General features: G+C 38.6%; 1 protein-coding gene across 1 annotated transcript in view; it reads right to left on the minus strand.

The window, feature by feature from the left end:
- The window catches only part of ANO3 (anoctamin 3), a 194,979-nt gene that overhangs the window by 166,629 nt on the left and 14,220 nt on the right, over positions 1-14,130 (minus strand). The gene's annotated exons all lie outside the window — the stretch shown is intronic.

A 14,130-nucleotide genomic window follows, 5' to 3' on the forward strand; every position in this document is an offset into this window, starting at 1 on the left:
GGCTCTCATTTCTTCTTTTGACGCTCCTCTCCCCTCCCCCTCCCCCCCCTCCCCCCTCTTTAAAGCAGTAACTCCAGAGTTGAGAGCGGCATGTACCACTCCCCTCCCTCCCTCCTCTGCCTGCCCAGAGCATCTGTCCAAGCGTGCCACAGGGGAGACTTGCCGGGAAAATGGCCAAGTCTGACTCAGGAAAGGGCAGCTATCAATGACTTGTCACCTGTTAGCTGCCTACAGTCGGAAAGAGAAGTACACGCATGAAAACTTATGCATCCCTGATGAGCTCTAAGCAGGCTCTCATTAACAAGCAGTCCATCGTCCTATACCAAGAGGACAAATCCCATATCTCCAGACTCAGCTCAGTACAGAAGAATTGCCAGGGCCACCCTGGCTCACCACAGTGCCATTTAAGACGAGCCCTCATAGGTGCCCTCTGATCCCTGCACAGCTTGGGAGCAGTTAGAATGCATTCCTCCTTCACTGCAACCTGCTGGGAAGCAAAGTGCCTATGGGACATTGCCTCACTTTTAGGGAATATGAAATAGGGTTTTGAACAGGTGGGTTGATCAAAGCAAGGGAAATGCTAGGACTAGTAAGCACAGCAGCACTTTGATGGTTGGATGAGATGACCTTAGTGGTCTTTCCCAACCTTAATGATTTCATGAGTCTAACATGGAAGTGGGACTGAAAAATGCATCAGTCACAGCAGAGGCTTACAGGGAGGACAAAAGCCATTTGGGGCAGTTGGCTTTTTCCTTTTACTCCAATTATTGCACATCCAAAGTGAGAAGAGGAGAGCTTGGTAAGAGAATCACAGTTACCCAGACTTATGAAATAGTTATATAACAGGCAGAACAAGCAAGCAAATTTTGCTTTGGAAAGCAAGTTCAGCACAAGTCATGCCAAGAAAGGCAAAAGCAAAGTTAGCAAGACATAGAGTTGCACTGCATCATTTTAATAGTATTCTATTTCAGTTCCTCTTTTACATAAAAAAATACTTCTGCCATTACTGATGTTTGAAGTTGCGTAATTTTGCCTTTAGAAGAAAATTCTCTTAAACAAAAATGCTGGGTGTTACACAGCTGAATATTTACAGGAGCTAAGAAACTTTTGATATAACCCAACCAAATTCTGTGTCTTAAATTGCTCTTCCCAATTGCTAAATACGCAAGAGTTGATACTTCACGTGGTTGTCACTCTTCAATCTAGCACATTAAGACTTTAAAGGAAGCAAAACCTTATTCTTCTGATGACTATGCATCATGAATGCACAAAGGGAGATCTGCTTATCTTTAGAACTTCATACTGTGCTTGGCAGGGTACTTGTGATTTTTCCTGGATGTGTGAGCAATTTCACCTCCTGCACAGATCCTTGCCTGAAGCTTTTAAGTTTCTCTACTGACCTTAAAATCAACGTGAAGCATCTTAGCATCTTTTTATTATTGCTGCATAGTTTCCTACAGAACTACCATGCAGCTGAATACATTAATCGGCCTAGAGCCTATTCGGATTTGAGTAGTCCTTTTATTTATTTATTTTTAATGCGTACAAGCTTTTTTTTTTTAATTTATGAATTTAACATATATATGAACGAGTCCTGTTCTTTGGCAATTTAAAAAACCCCAACCTGATCTACTCCATTAAAGCATCATAAAGTATTTGTAAAAAACCTGAAACACCAATTAACTCCACTGCTAAGGATAATCTTTTAAAACAAAGTATGACAATATATCACAGTCAAGTTATTTAACTCCTGTACATATTGAAATTTCCTACTAGTGAAATATGATAAACCATATTCTCTCTTTTCCATTGCCAGTGGAAGACCTGGAAGGTAGTATTAAATGCCTATAGATATGATGCTTCAAGCAAAACTAAGGGGTAGGGCCCAACCCCTCACCCACTTTGACCCTGCAGAGTTGAGCCAGCCACAAGCAGCTGAGGCACCGTATGGTTTGGAAACTCTACATTTTCTATCCTTGATAGTCTCTCAACACCAACCACGGACAGCAAATCTGGAAACCTCAACTATTTTGTTTTAATACCTTTTACTTGTCAGGAGATTTTGCTATTTCTTCCTACTTCTATCAAAACATCACTTTTGTCAAGATATCTGAACCATCTTTGCAAGTATCATAGGAACATAAGTCACTTTCAGAGCCTAAAGGTACTTAAAGACATTCACATAAGCACCAAGCTTATGAAGGTTCAAAAGCACCAGATCTTGTTCCTCCCATCTACCTAAACAATTTGACTTAAGTTGGTCCATAATTATTGCTCCATAATTATTTTTTCCTAATTAATCTAGTCATTAGACATTTAAGATGTCTCAAGCTTCTCATCTCACTGAAGTGTCAAAACTTATATTTTCACATATATTTTACAATATCTATTACTAACCCTATTTTAGGGATATTTAAGTTCCTAATAACATAATTCAGCTTTTCTGACACTGAAACTGAGGTATTCAGAGCCAGATGACCAATAATCTTTCCTCAGAAAGTAAAAATAGAAGAGGCGGCTTGTCAAAATGAGTTTCTTCATTTGTAAGTAAAAGCTCTCCTCAGAATTTTTATTTTTAATACAAGAGAAGCGAGTGTGTACACAGTGACTCAGAAACAGTGATAATTCTCCCTTTGTCCAAATGCTAAGTGCTTAGGCATCCATGTGATGGCAGATCCACGTAATGACCTCCACGGCTTGGACAGAACTGCACCCACTCCCAGGAATGGAGGTGCTGATTTGAACCTGATCATGCTCATCTGAACTACAGAAAAACCAAGAAGTTTCAAACAGAGAAGCAAGATATAGCGCCTACCTAGAACAACGTTCAAGTAATGCAGTTTAATGCATTCTCTTCTACTGTCATTCCATTCGTATTTGCTTATATTACAAAGTTGTTGTGTGGCATCTGCTCAGAAAACATATTAACCAGGGAGGAAGTACATACAAGTGTCTCACCTCCTCATTGTTCTTAGCATAACTGACTATATTTTGCAAATCTACTCCATCTCCAACTCACAAGGCCTTTCTAGTAATGATGGAGACCTTCTTAAAGTCAGTGGATGCAGTGGCAGAGGCTTCAGTACACTGCAAGGAAAGGAATGGATCTGGCCCCATTTTTTCAGGAAAGAAGAGACAAGGTGTAAGAGAAATAACACAGCATGCATTTATTGACAAATTGCAGAAAATTCTCTCATTCATAGATGTTTGTTGACACAGCATGAAAGTGTGAGAAGGGGAGAGAAAGGCAAGTGTTTCTAAATTCCTACAAAAAAACTGAACAAGTAAAACATACCCAAAGCAAGACCTTGTTTCTGTTGCAGATATCTATCACTCTAAGTGAGGGCATTAGATAATGCCCTGTCAGACCAAGGGCCAAACTCAATTTCTATATCCTTCCCTTTGCACAGAAGAACAAAAAGCAGAGGACCCAAATGTCTGCCCAGTTCATGGTGACCAGATCTAGTGCACCACAGTGACGTGTATGCCAAATTCCTTTTTAGCTCTCCCTGTTTCCTTTTAGTTTCTCAGTGAAGCTACCCAGCATGCCTCAACACAACTTTTGTCTATCTTTCCTTATTCAAAACATGAAACGGTAAAATGGAAATTCTATTTCTACGGAAGAAATCGTCTTCTGTAATTAATACAGTTAACATTCACCTCTTTACAAAGCTCAGTCATGAAGTGGGCGAAGGATTCAACCCCCAAGACATTGTATGCACTTTTCTTAACAGCTGTATATAGTCATCACCAAGTTTCCAACAATTTTGAAATTACATGATCCACAATATTGACACATGAAACAAAGAATATATGCTGTGTGAAAATGTCAATCAGGGCTTTTAAGGTAAAGTCAGCAGATCTGTGACCTCCAAAAGTAAAAAGCTTGGCTAATGTAAGAAAAAACACACACAAATGAAACAGAATAAAGTGGATTTTTAAACTTGGCTCTTTTCTTCCATTAAAAGTGTAACAGAGCCACATATAACAACTTCACCTGAGTATTCTAAAAAGATTACATACAGCAAGTTTCTTCAGATCTAGTAATATTTCCTTAGAATCAAAGCAAGGAATCAGGAATGCTCTTTCTATAGTGTAGTGTATTATAGGGGACTTTTTAATTCTTATTTCTATGTTTTGTTTGTTACTTTTGAAGATCCATACAGCCAATTTTTTTTGAAAGCAGTTGAATATATGCTTAAATTGCATTTATTCATATCAGAAAACATAGAGCTTCCTAGATATAAAAAAATCTAGAAAAATAACCTGTTAAAAAACTGGACATGCAAGATCATGATATTAAATACTCATTAAGCAATCAGAAATTAAATCACATCCTCAAACTTTCAGTTATTGCTTACTTAAAAAGATATAACGCTTTGTCAAATGCAATACTGTCTCCTTACAATTACACTGTTGCTCTAAGCACTAACAGCTGTGCAATGCTTTACTGTACATCAGTATATTTTTGCAAGGCTCTGATTTGCATTTGCTATAACATCACCAGAATTAGCTTTTATTTCTTTAGAATTATGTAACATCCTTAAACACAGTTTTTTTTTCCCTCAGAGTCAAACAGATACTTCGAGCATGCTTAGCCTGCAAATTACACATTTACCCAATAAATAAATGAACCAGACACTAGGTGTCTGACTTGCTTCACAATAGGACGTGTTTGTTGCTGAACAGAAAGAAAATTGCAACCACCTGAGTGCAATCCACCCTGAGTGAGAACATCTTTCGTTTTTGTGTTTGTTTTTTTTACTGCATATATAGAACACAGAGTTGGCATGATCTTTAGTAACAGAAAGGCTGAGAATATGCCCACCTGAATTCTGGGGGGAACATATAGGCCATGCAATTTTGTGATGCAGCTCTTTCTATCACTGCCTGCAGTTTCTCCACTAGCCAAAAGTAAATGTCAGAGTCAAGCCTGGCATTTCAATGACTTCCTCACAAGTGCCAAGATGGAAGAAGAGCAGCTTTCCATATTTCCCCTCCCACCCATTGTAGACATTGTGTTGAAAACGCTATTGCAATGCCAGCAATTTCATTTTTATTTTGCTTTTTTTCTTTCAGTTCATTTTCCTGGCTGCCTTCACTGTCAAAATCTTACTGGAAATCCAAGTACAAAATAAATAATAGAACAGTTTCCCCAACAGCAGAGTCTTGTTCAGAGAAAGGACTGAACAACTGCTTATTTAACTGAACATAGCATTATTCTGTAATTCTACTAACAAATACCATGCCTTGTGTAAAGAAAAGGGCAAGCATCTACTCTTGTAAAACCACAAAATTAGCTGTTTGTTATCAGGATAAAAGGCCAATTCTTACAGCTCAAATAGCTTTCAGCTATGGTTCTATGAGACTTAGTCACAAGGGGTGAAATGTTTTAGTTAAGGTAAAGACTTTTGGATAAGGTGACTCCTGCACATTCACTTGCAGCAGACCAGTGAGGCACATACACAGACTGCATAAAAGGGAAAAATGGCAAGTTATCAAAACTGTTTGGCCAAAGGCTTGTCAAGGCTAGACATACCTCGTTTGGAAGACAGGCGAGACTGCAAATTGCAGTGGATTTGTTTTCAACAATGTAGGACTGATGCTGTTTCTCAATTAAATCAACCTTAAGAAAAATAAAAAAGGAAGTTCTGCAAAGCAGCTTTTGACTACTCCAAAGCTTACAGTAGGAAATTTTATAGCAAGTGTTTTAAATATTACCAGAATTCATTTTGTTGCAGCACTTATCTAACTGCCATTCCATTCCCTGTCTGCAGCCTCCTCTTGTGACGGATATTCCCCCTGAGAAGCAGGATGCAAGTAGAGCTGTGGAACACTGCTGGACTATGCACAAACTTGGAGAGTAGGTCTGGGCACTTCCAGAGCCTACAGCAGAGCTGCAGCTTCAGCAGAGAATTTTATCCTGAAAAGGATTGAGGGACCTGAGTGTTTCCTTAGGTTTGGTGTCCTTCTCCCTCTCAGCATGAAGAAATACCCCAGCAGCAAGGATAGGCAGCAAGAGCTGGACAGTTACAGACACAGATATTTGTACCCAAAATCTTCGAAGCAACAGTGAGACCCAATTACTTTCAGTTCTCTTCTGCCCAAACACAGGTGTGTTTTTCTTTTTTAATATCAACTTTGAGAATTACAATAAGGCAGCTCTCTGGAAGTGGAAGGTAAAGATTGAACCACATCTCTTCATTTTCTCATTATGTCCTCTGGTTTTGACAAGCTTCCCTTTGACTGCAGCCACAGATTCCCACGCTGCAAGATCAGATCAGATTCCTCCATTCACATTCACTGAACAGAATATTAACATACAGCAGATTTTGTAGAAGAGAGTACTAAAAAATGGATTACTGAAAAAAATTGAGCCAGAGTTCGGAGGTAGGCTTTAATCAAGAAACAACCCTCCTATTTTTCCCTATAATCATTTTTTTTGTTGTTGTTGTCACAAGATAAACTAGCTAATTTACCAGAGGAGAAATGCCTTGGATACAAACCAACAGTGAAATAGAGTTGGAACTTGATGATCTGAGACTTTTGTTTAATAAAGGAAATACAAGATACGTTCTTAAGACAATCATGTCTTCAGAAAATGAGGATGAAAAGGTAAACACCTCAGGAAATGGAAAGACCTACGAACAGACTGAGTGAACTACCTTCAGTGATACTACAGGGAACTGAGCATTCTTCTCGACTGAGAGAAGTCAGCCAAAGGGAAGAAAAAAAGTTATAAAGCTGGGAAGGGGGGAAAATGGTATGGCCTAAGTTAATTTGCATGAGAAAGGAAAAAGCTTTCAAAGCAGGACTGAAGAGTTCAGGAGAGAATTACAAGTCTAACTCTTTAAATTTTCTCCTATTTACTGAAAACTGCCCAAGGCATTTCGCATTAGCTGACCTAGCTGACTCCCAGTCAGTGACTTCAGTCTCCAAGGCAATCAGAGACCTGAAACAGAAAGACTTCAAAATCATATCCAGCGTCTAAGAAATGAGAGTTTTGGTTTCAGAAGTGACTCCAGTACTTAAATAATTCCCAAGATCCTGCCTGATCCTTTCACTAAAAATTTTAGAGATGTATTTTCAAATAAAGTATTCTCCAGATGTTCACCTGGACCATCGTTGCCATAAAGTTACCTACCCCTCTTTTACGTAATTTCTATTCTGCTTTTAGTCCCATAAGGAAGGTTGTTCAGCTACTTGAAAATACAAAAGAGTACAGAAGAGGCTTCTAAATGATATGATGAAGAGTTTTAGATTTCATCTTGTGGTATTAGTCTTTCTTCATAGAAGGAGAGAGAAAAGCTAGCTATGTTCTATGTATGCAAGCAAGTCGGCTTGCAAAATAATATATTTTATCAACCTAAATTAGTCAGCTTCTTGGATTTCATATTTATTTTACTCTCTTAATTCAGCACCTTTTTGCATTCATTTATTTCAGATATCTGTAGGCAGGATGTAACACAGTATGTAAACCAGGCAGTGAATGGCCTTAAGCTGTTAACACTCCGCTTCACACGGCATTGACACTTCGCTGACGCCGACAGAAAGGCCTCGCCTGATACCCTCTGAAGTCTCACCAGTACTTTTCACAGCTCCATCACATTAGCAGCTGGAAGTTATCCTTCGATTACCTTCATCCCGATTCCCATTTATCCGTTAACTAGTCACACAATGGGAAATGATTTTTTTCCTCCTTATCACTAAGGTGTTTCCAACATGTTTTGTCCTCGGATTTCAGATCACTAGTAAATATTCCAAGCACCAAAAATCCAGTTTTTTGAGCATATAATTGATGATTTCTCTCAAAGTTTTGGTGTAACCTGTGGTAGCTTCCTGTTCAATAACAGGGACCCTAATAGGGCAAAATCTAACTACTACTGTTTGCACCTCTTCTCCTCAGTGTCCAAAGTTGAGATAAACCTTTTTTTTTTCTGGATTACTTAAGAATGAAAATTAGTGAAGTAATCCTCAGTTATCATCATAAATTGTGTGTTTTTCGTGTTATACTTCATGTACTCAGAAGCAATCAGCATAGTTCCTGCAACTTCACGTACTCTGTGATTCTAACCAAGAAAGAAAAAGCATGTGTTCCGTCACTGATTTTGGCTGGGATAAGGTTGATTTTCTTCTTACAAGCTTGCACAAAGCCATGTTTATTTTTCGTTCAAAGCAGTTGTGATAACATGCTGATGTTTCAGTTGTTGCAGAGCAGCAGTCCTACAGAGCCAAGAGCTTTCCTACTGCTATCCTGCCAGTTAGCAGAGCGCAGCGCACAGGGAGCTGTGATGGAAAAAGCTCACCCAGTCTGTCTGAAAGGGACATTCCATACTGTGCAGTGTCATGCTCACCAATAAAACAGAGGAAAAGGAGGAAGAGGGGCATTTGTTGTCTGCCCAAGAAATCATAGAGCATCCTGAGCCCACTGCTCTCCTGGAAGTTACTGAACACCTCCCATTTTAAAAAAAAAAAAAAAAAAAAAAACCTGAGATTTTGCAGCATATTAGAGACTGCATTATGTTGAATGTCAACTTTCATTGCAATGATACACTGAAAGTATACAAAAACCAGAATTCTTAAGAACTTCTTACTGTTTATTCCTAAAAATAAAAGAAGATGAGATCAACCTACCAGATTTTCCATAATCAGAACGGACCTTCATTGCTGAGGCATACAAACCACATAGAATATTGCAAATGTCAGTCATAATGCAAGGCTGGAATGGTTGTTTCTTCTACATATCTAAGCAATCAAAACCAAGGTTATTGCGCAGCTTCTCTTCCTCCACCAACCTTTCCCTGTACATGTGAAATTTGAGATTTGTTTTTTAATTTATCCTTATTATTTTATCTCCTTTTTTAAAAGTTTCAATTCTTCATATTTCATCATTATGTTTACAGATATTTTTTTCTGTCAGAATAAACCCTTTAAACACTACACAGTTTTTAGCAGCAAGCCTGAGATCTCTCAAAAAGAAAACATTAGAAGGCAGAACTCCACCTTCTAAACTTGAACTTAAGGTTTTGGGATTATCAACTAATTATTTGAATAGCTTATCAGTTACAACTCCTTTGAATCTATAAAACAGTCATAATTTCACACTGAAACTGCCAATAGCATTTCTAATATCAGTGCCAACAAATTAGCCTGGCTCACCCTACAGGAAAGTGATCAACTTGTATCACAGAGAGGTTACTGGCTATGTGGCCATTAACATTTAATGCTACCGATTACTGCATTGACATCTATGAGAGACAGAACTTTGTTGACTAAATCTATTACAGGAGGCCCTTAACATTACATTTTCTCAAATATTTGATTATCAAGTCCTTTATGTAGAAAAATACTGGTACATTTTTTAATCAGTGAATTAAGACACTTAACAATATGCTGCCAGGTAAGAAATTAAGAAATTGATTGACAGCTGAGGAATGCCTGATTTCTGGCTCCTCATAACAGCCACATCAATCTACACTGGTGACTCATTTCAAAACACCCAAACCACTCTCTTGAAAAAGCCATTGTTATAAAATTGTAGAAAGTTAAGTAAAAGCACTGAGTGTTGAAGTTGAAGGTTCGATGCTCAAATTGTACTCAGATTTCTCAAAAAAAAAAAAAAAAAAGAAAGCACAACTAAAAGCCATTCCTACTAATTTCTTTTGCTCTGTAGATTTTTTTTTTCCCATCTCAGTTTCATTTTGCCTTCATCATTTCCTGCTGCAATATAAGCACAGAAAAATGCAGAAAGGTGGTCTTATTTACATCACATACTATTTTCATTTGTGCCTGTTTTAGGTTTACTAAAAAGACTTATTCATCACACTTAAATGCCTGGTTTTCACGCCTCACTCATTATATAAACTACTTTACAATACTCATGCTCTGCTTATTTCCATGATACCGATATCAGCATGACATCACACTCTGTATGATTTCTTACAAAGTACATTCCCTGCATCAGCAGATCCAGGCACCATTCTAGTAATATTCAAGATATCTCCCTCCATTGCTTTCATAAAAGTGACAATAAGCAACCCAGCATGATTCCATTTTCATTTGAATAGGCATGCTGCTATACTTGTGACAGATGTACTCCGTTGCACTCATTTACTCAGCACATCTGACAGCATTTAAGAGTTTGGTTTAACCAAGTTCTCCTCCTCACCTCTCATTCACTATGACCTTAAAGCACCCCTTACCCTTTTCTCATAATCACTCTTATCGTGAATTCTCTTTGCATTGCAAGTAGAAAATACCTGCTAATAATTTTCTGTCTTCATTAAACATGCAATGAAAATACATCTGATACATTTAAAGTATTTCTGGAGGTTCTGTTAGATCACACAACACAAACAAGCGTTGCTTCACAGAGCCTACTAGCATTTTACATTAGACTTTGACACCTCAGCTATAGACATCACAACTGGACCAAGAGGAAGAGGTATCATTCACACTATTTTGACATAAAATGAATAGTGAAACAACTTGTTTTTTTCTACCATAGTCATCTACATTATAACACAAATGCTACTCCTCGAGGGTATATACGAGGGTTTTTTTTTCCCCCCCGTTTAAGTACTGCTTATCAGTCTTATTTCAGTTTACTGCTGTTCTTATCCTCTTAAACACAAATTGCCTATGGTAAAATATTTATGTGTTAGTGAAGTAGGACTTGAGAGTTCCATGAAGTGTACTACTACTTTTTCAAGACAAACTAAGCACTTAGTCCTTACAAGACAATATTAGTAGTTTCAACAAGAACATAAACATATTCTGCTTAGAGAGTGCTTTGCAAACAAGAGACCAACACCACTCTCACTGTAAGCACCTTTCAGATATTGGAAGCAAGCAATAAGGTCTCCCCTCAGCCTCCTTTTCTCCAGACTGAACAGCCCCAGTTTCTTCAGTCATAGGGCATATTCTCCAAGCCTTTCACAAGCCTTGTTGCCCTTTTTTGGACTTCACCAGCACCTCAAATAAGTGAGCATGTGAGTGCTTGAAGCACTTGGAGTGAAACAGCTCTTGACAGTGTCCCTGTACTTGGGGAGCTTTCAGTAAATCAGAAAAGTTTAACCTGAAGGGCACTCCGGGGATCATCTTATCCAGTGCCCTGTTCAATCAGGATCACCTCAAGCAGAATGCCCAAAGCCACATGCAGACAGCTGGAGATAGATTCCACAAGCTCTGTACTTAAGTGTTTTCCTTTCCCTGGGTGCTCCCACTTCAGTCATGCCACAGCAATCAAGGCCACAAACACAGAGCAGAATCGGTTATGCATGAATTGAGTTCTTCAGCTGGGGTTTTGTGAGCAACTGTACAACCTGCTTACTATGTGGTCATAAAACCATCGGACAAAGAAAACATACGACTCTGGATAGCAAGCACTCTATGCACAGGACAGCTAAACTGCAGCAAAACAAAGTTATCCGAGCCATGGGAGTAATTTGTTGCTTTACGCACTTGAAGCTGAACATAATTACCTCATAAATAGCTAAAATGAACCACACAGCAGCCACAGACCTGAGAGCAAAATGCGTTGTATATGTTGCCATTGAATACAGAACTTACAGAAATTCATTTTTTCTTTGCACGTTACTTCAACCCGGTGGCATTTCACACAATTCACTGCAAGCATCCTGCCCGCACTCCCTCTCATCTTAAAAAGGAATTGCACTGCAGCAAAAAAGGATTCCTGGCTTAAGGAGATGGCTTCTTTCAGATTTGCTTTAGGAGTGCTCAAGTATGCTTTATACAAAATACAATGGAACTAATGAAACTACTCATAACTCTCACGAGTGTGTTTATTTGCTACATTCTTATAGTTCTTCCTAAGACAATAATCTCTTTTTTTAGTATCTTTATAAAAGGAAGATGGTTTTTTATCTGTGAAATTTTCCTCCCCACAATAGTGAAGAAACAGTAAAACAAACATGAAATAATGGCTCTGCTTTTGTAGCAAGTTCTTTACAGTTAGATTAAACCAGGCATATTTAAAGGAAAACAGGCAAGCAAACACACAAATAGTCTTACTGTACATCCATCTCATTGCTTCTCTTTAGTGCTGAATTCACACAACCACCTTGAGATACAATGACCTTGTCGTGTTTCCATACAGGAACATTAGACAGAGATTGGAATTTTGTTTAAAATAAGAAAGCACAAAGTAAGGAAAGGAAAGTCAAGTCACTAAGAGATGAAATCGCTTCCATCACAATAGTGGCATTTCTATTGGATGCCGAGTTCTGTAGAATATCACACAACAAACACAGTTCTAATGATAGCATACAGACTTGAACTGAATGTGGTTATTTGTTGGTTGCAACAACCTGCACTTCCTTCGTGCCTTGATTTGAAGCACTGAAGAAGCTAGGAATCAGTAATACAGTCCATGCCCTAAATCACTTCAGGTACTAAAACACTTAAGTAGTATTATTGGAAGCCAGCAGAAGTCCTCCCTTTAGAATTCCAATTTCTGTAGCAAAACACAAACCATAGTCTTGGTTTACTAAGGGCTGGGCAGGTATTTAGGAATAACATCTTACGGCCCATTAATGGATGAGGAAATGTTTTTTCCTATTGATCTAAATATACAATAATAGAAAACTATCACACTTCTACCAGCATTTCAAATAAATGAGTTTTGAGCTTTTCCTCCTTCCAAATACGCCTCCATCCCAGTGATCAGTAGCTGATAAGTGCTTTGAGTTTCTTAATAGCTTTCTCACTTGTGTTTAACTGCCTTAGAAGGTATGCTACTTGAGATGGGAAAACCAGGTAAGGTAGCTCTGCCTAGCACACTCAGAAGCTATACATGTCATTTGATCTACAGTATTCAAACCTGCAGCTCAGGACATTTTAAATAGAGCAGCATGAAATTTGTCTAAAAACACAACAGAGAGAATAAGAAATAGCCTGAAATTGTCTCAATGTAATTCTCTTTCCTGAAGCATAGCCAATTGCTCTTCGCAGTTGTTATGCACAAAGGAATGTAATTGAGCCCATCTGCTTTTGTTTCAAGCTCCAGTGACAAACCAGGATTACAGTCAGATGTCTGCATCTTCCCTCAGCATCACTGCCAACATCCAAAAATAATCGTGTGGAAGCATTTTTATAGGATTTTTCAGCACAAGACATTCTGCAGTGTATCATGAAAGTCAAGAGAGGGAGCTATGCTTTCACTAAATCCCCTACTTGTAGTTGAGGTGAGCTCTGAACTATGCTTCCATTATTTACTTCCCAACGTACAAGGGATGCCCTGAACGCAAGCCATCCTATTTAATTCCGTAGGCCCATTATGTCAGAGGTGAGTGTTGGTGGGATGGCAGTAGGGGTGAAACCTTCCTACCTATATTCTATTGCATTTTGTTGCTGTGCAACAGATAGCAGTGGAGAGAGTAATTGGATAAAACAGACTCCAAAATGGAAGTGTGGATGAAGAAGTGTGTCACTGAACTCTATTTGGAAAAAAAGAAAAAAAAAGTAATCCTTGACATTTACTAACACTTGCTGAACATATAGAGAGATCAAACAGTGGATGTGAGCACAGTGAGGTGGTGGGTGGCATGTTTCAACAGTGGCAAAGATGGATCACATCTGCTGGTTGAAATGCATAGCCAATGGTGGTGACTACGTTGTACCTGAACATATGCTCTATCAGGTAGCATTACTATCCTCCTTGCAGCCATTATGGTTCCTATGGTAATAAACAGGAGGCATTATTTTCAGAACCTATACATTATGCAAGAAGAGATGCAATCAAGAAGAGATGTTGTATGGCTTGCATAATCCTACTTCAAATGCCCAATAAACCTTATTTTACAGGCACTTGTTCTCTTGCTCGTTCCACCATTTTCCTACTAGATTTTATATGAATTACTTCTTGTCCTACTCTCACTCTGCTCTTCACCAGCATTCATTCATAATTTAACCTGAAGCCCATGAAAGGGGCTGACACTGATGCCATCTCCTTCAAATTTCTGACCTGTAGGTATGTGGGCTCAAAGTAAACCAGAAGAGATTTCATAAGAGCCACTTACACTTAACCTAAACTATACCTCATAAGCTGTCCCACTCCTCACCCCCTCGACTTGCTTAGTTGGCACTGGAAGACAAAAAACAGATAGTGGC

This window comes from Centrocercus urophasianus, unplaced genomic scaffold, assembly GCF_019232065.1.
Source record: "Centrocercus urophasianus isolate 14NV4802_14NV808 unplaced genomic scaffold, USGS_Curo_1.0 seq_7, whole genome shotgun sequence".
Lineage (NCBI taxonomy): Eukaryota > Metazoa > Chordata > Aves > Galliformes > Phasianidae > Centrocercus > Centrocercus urophasianus.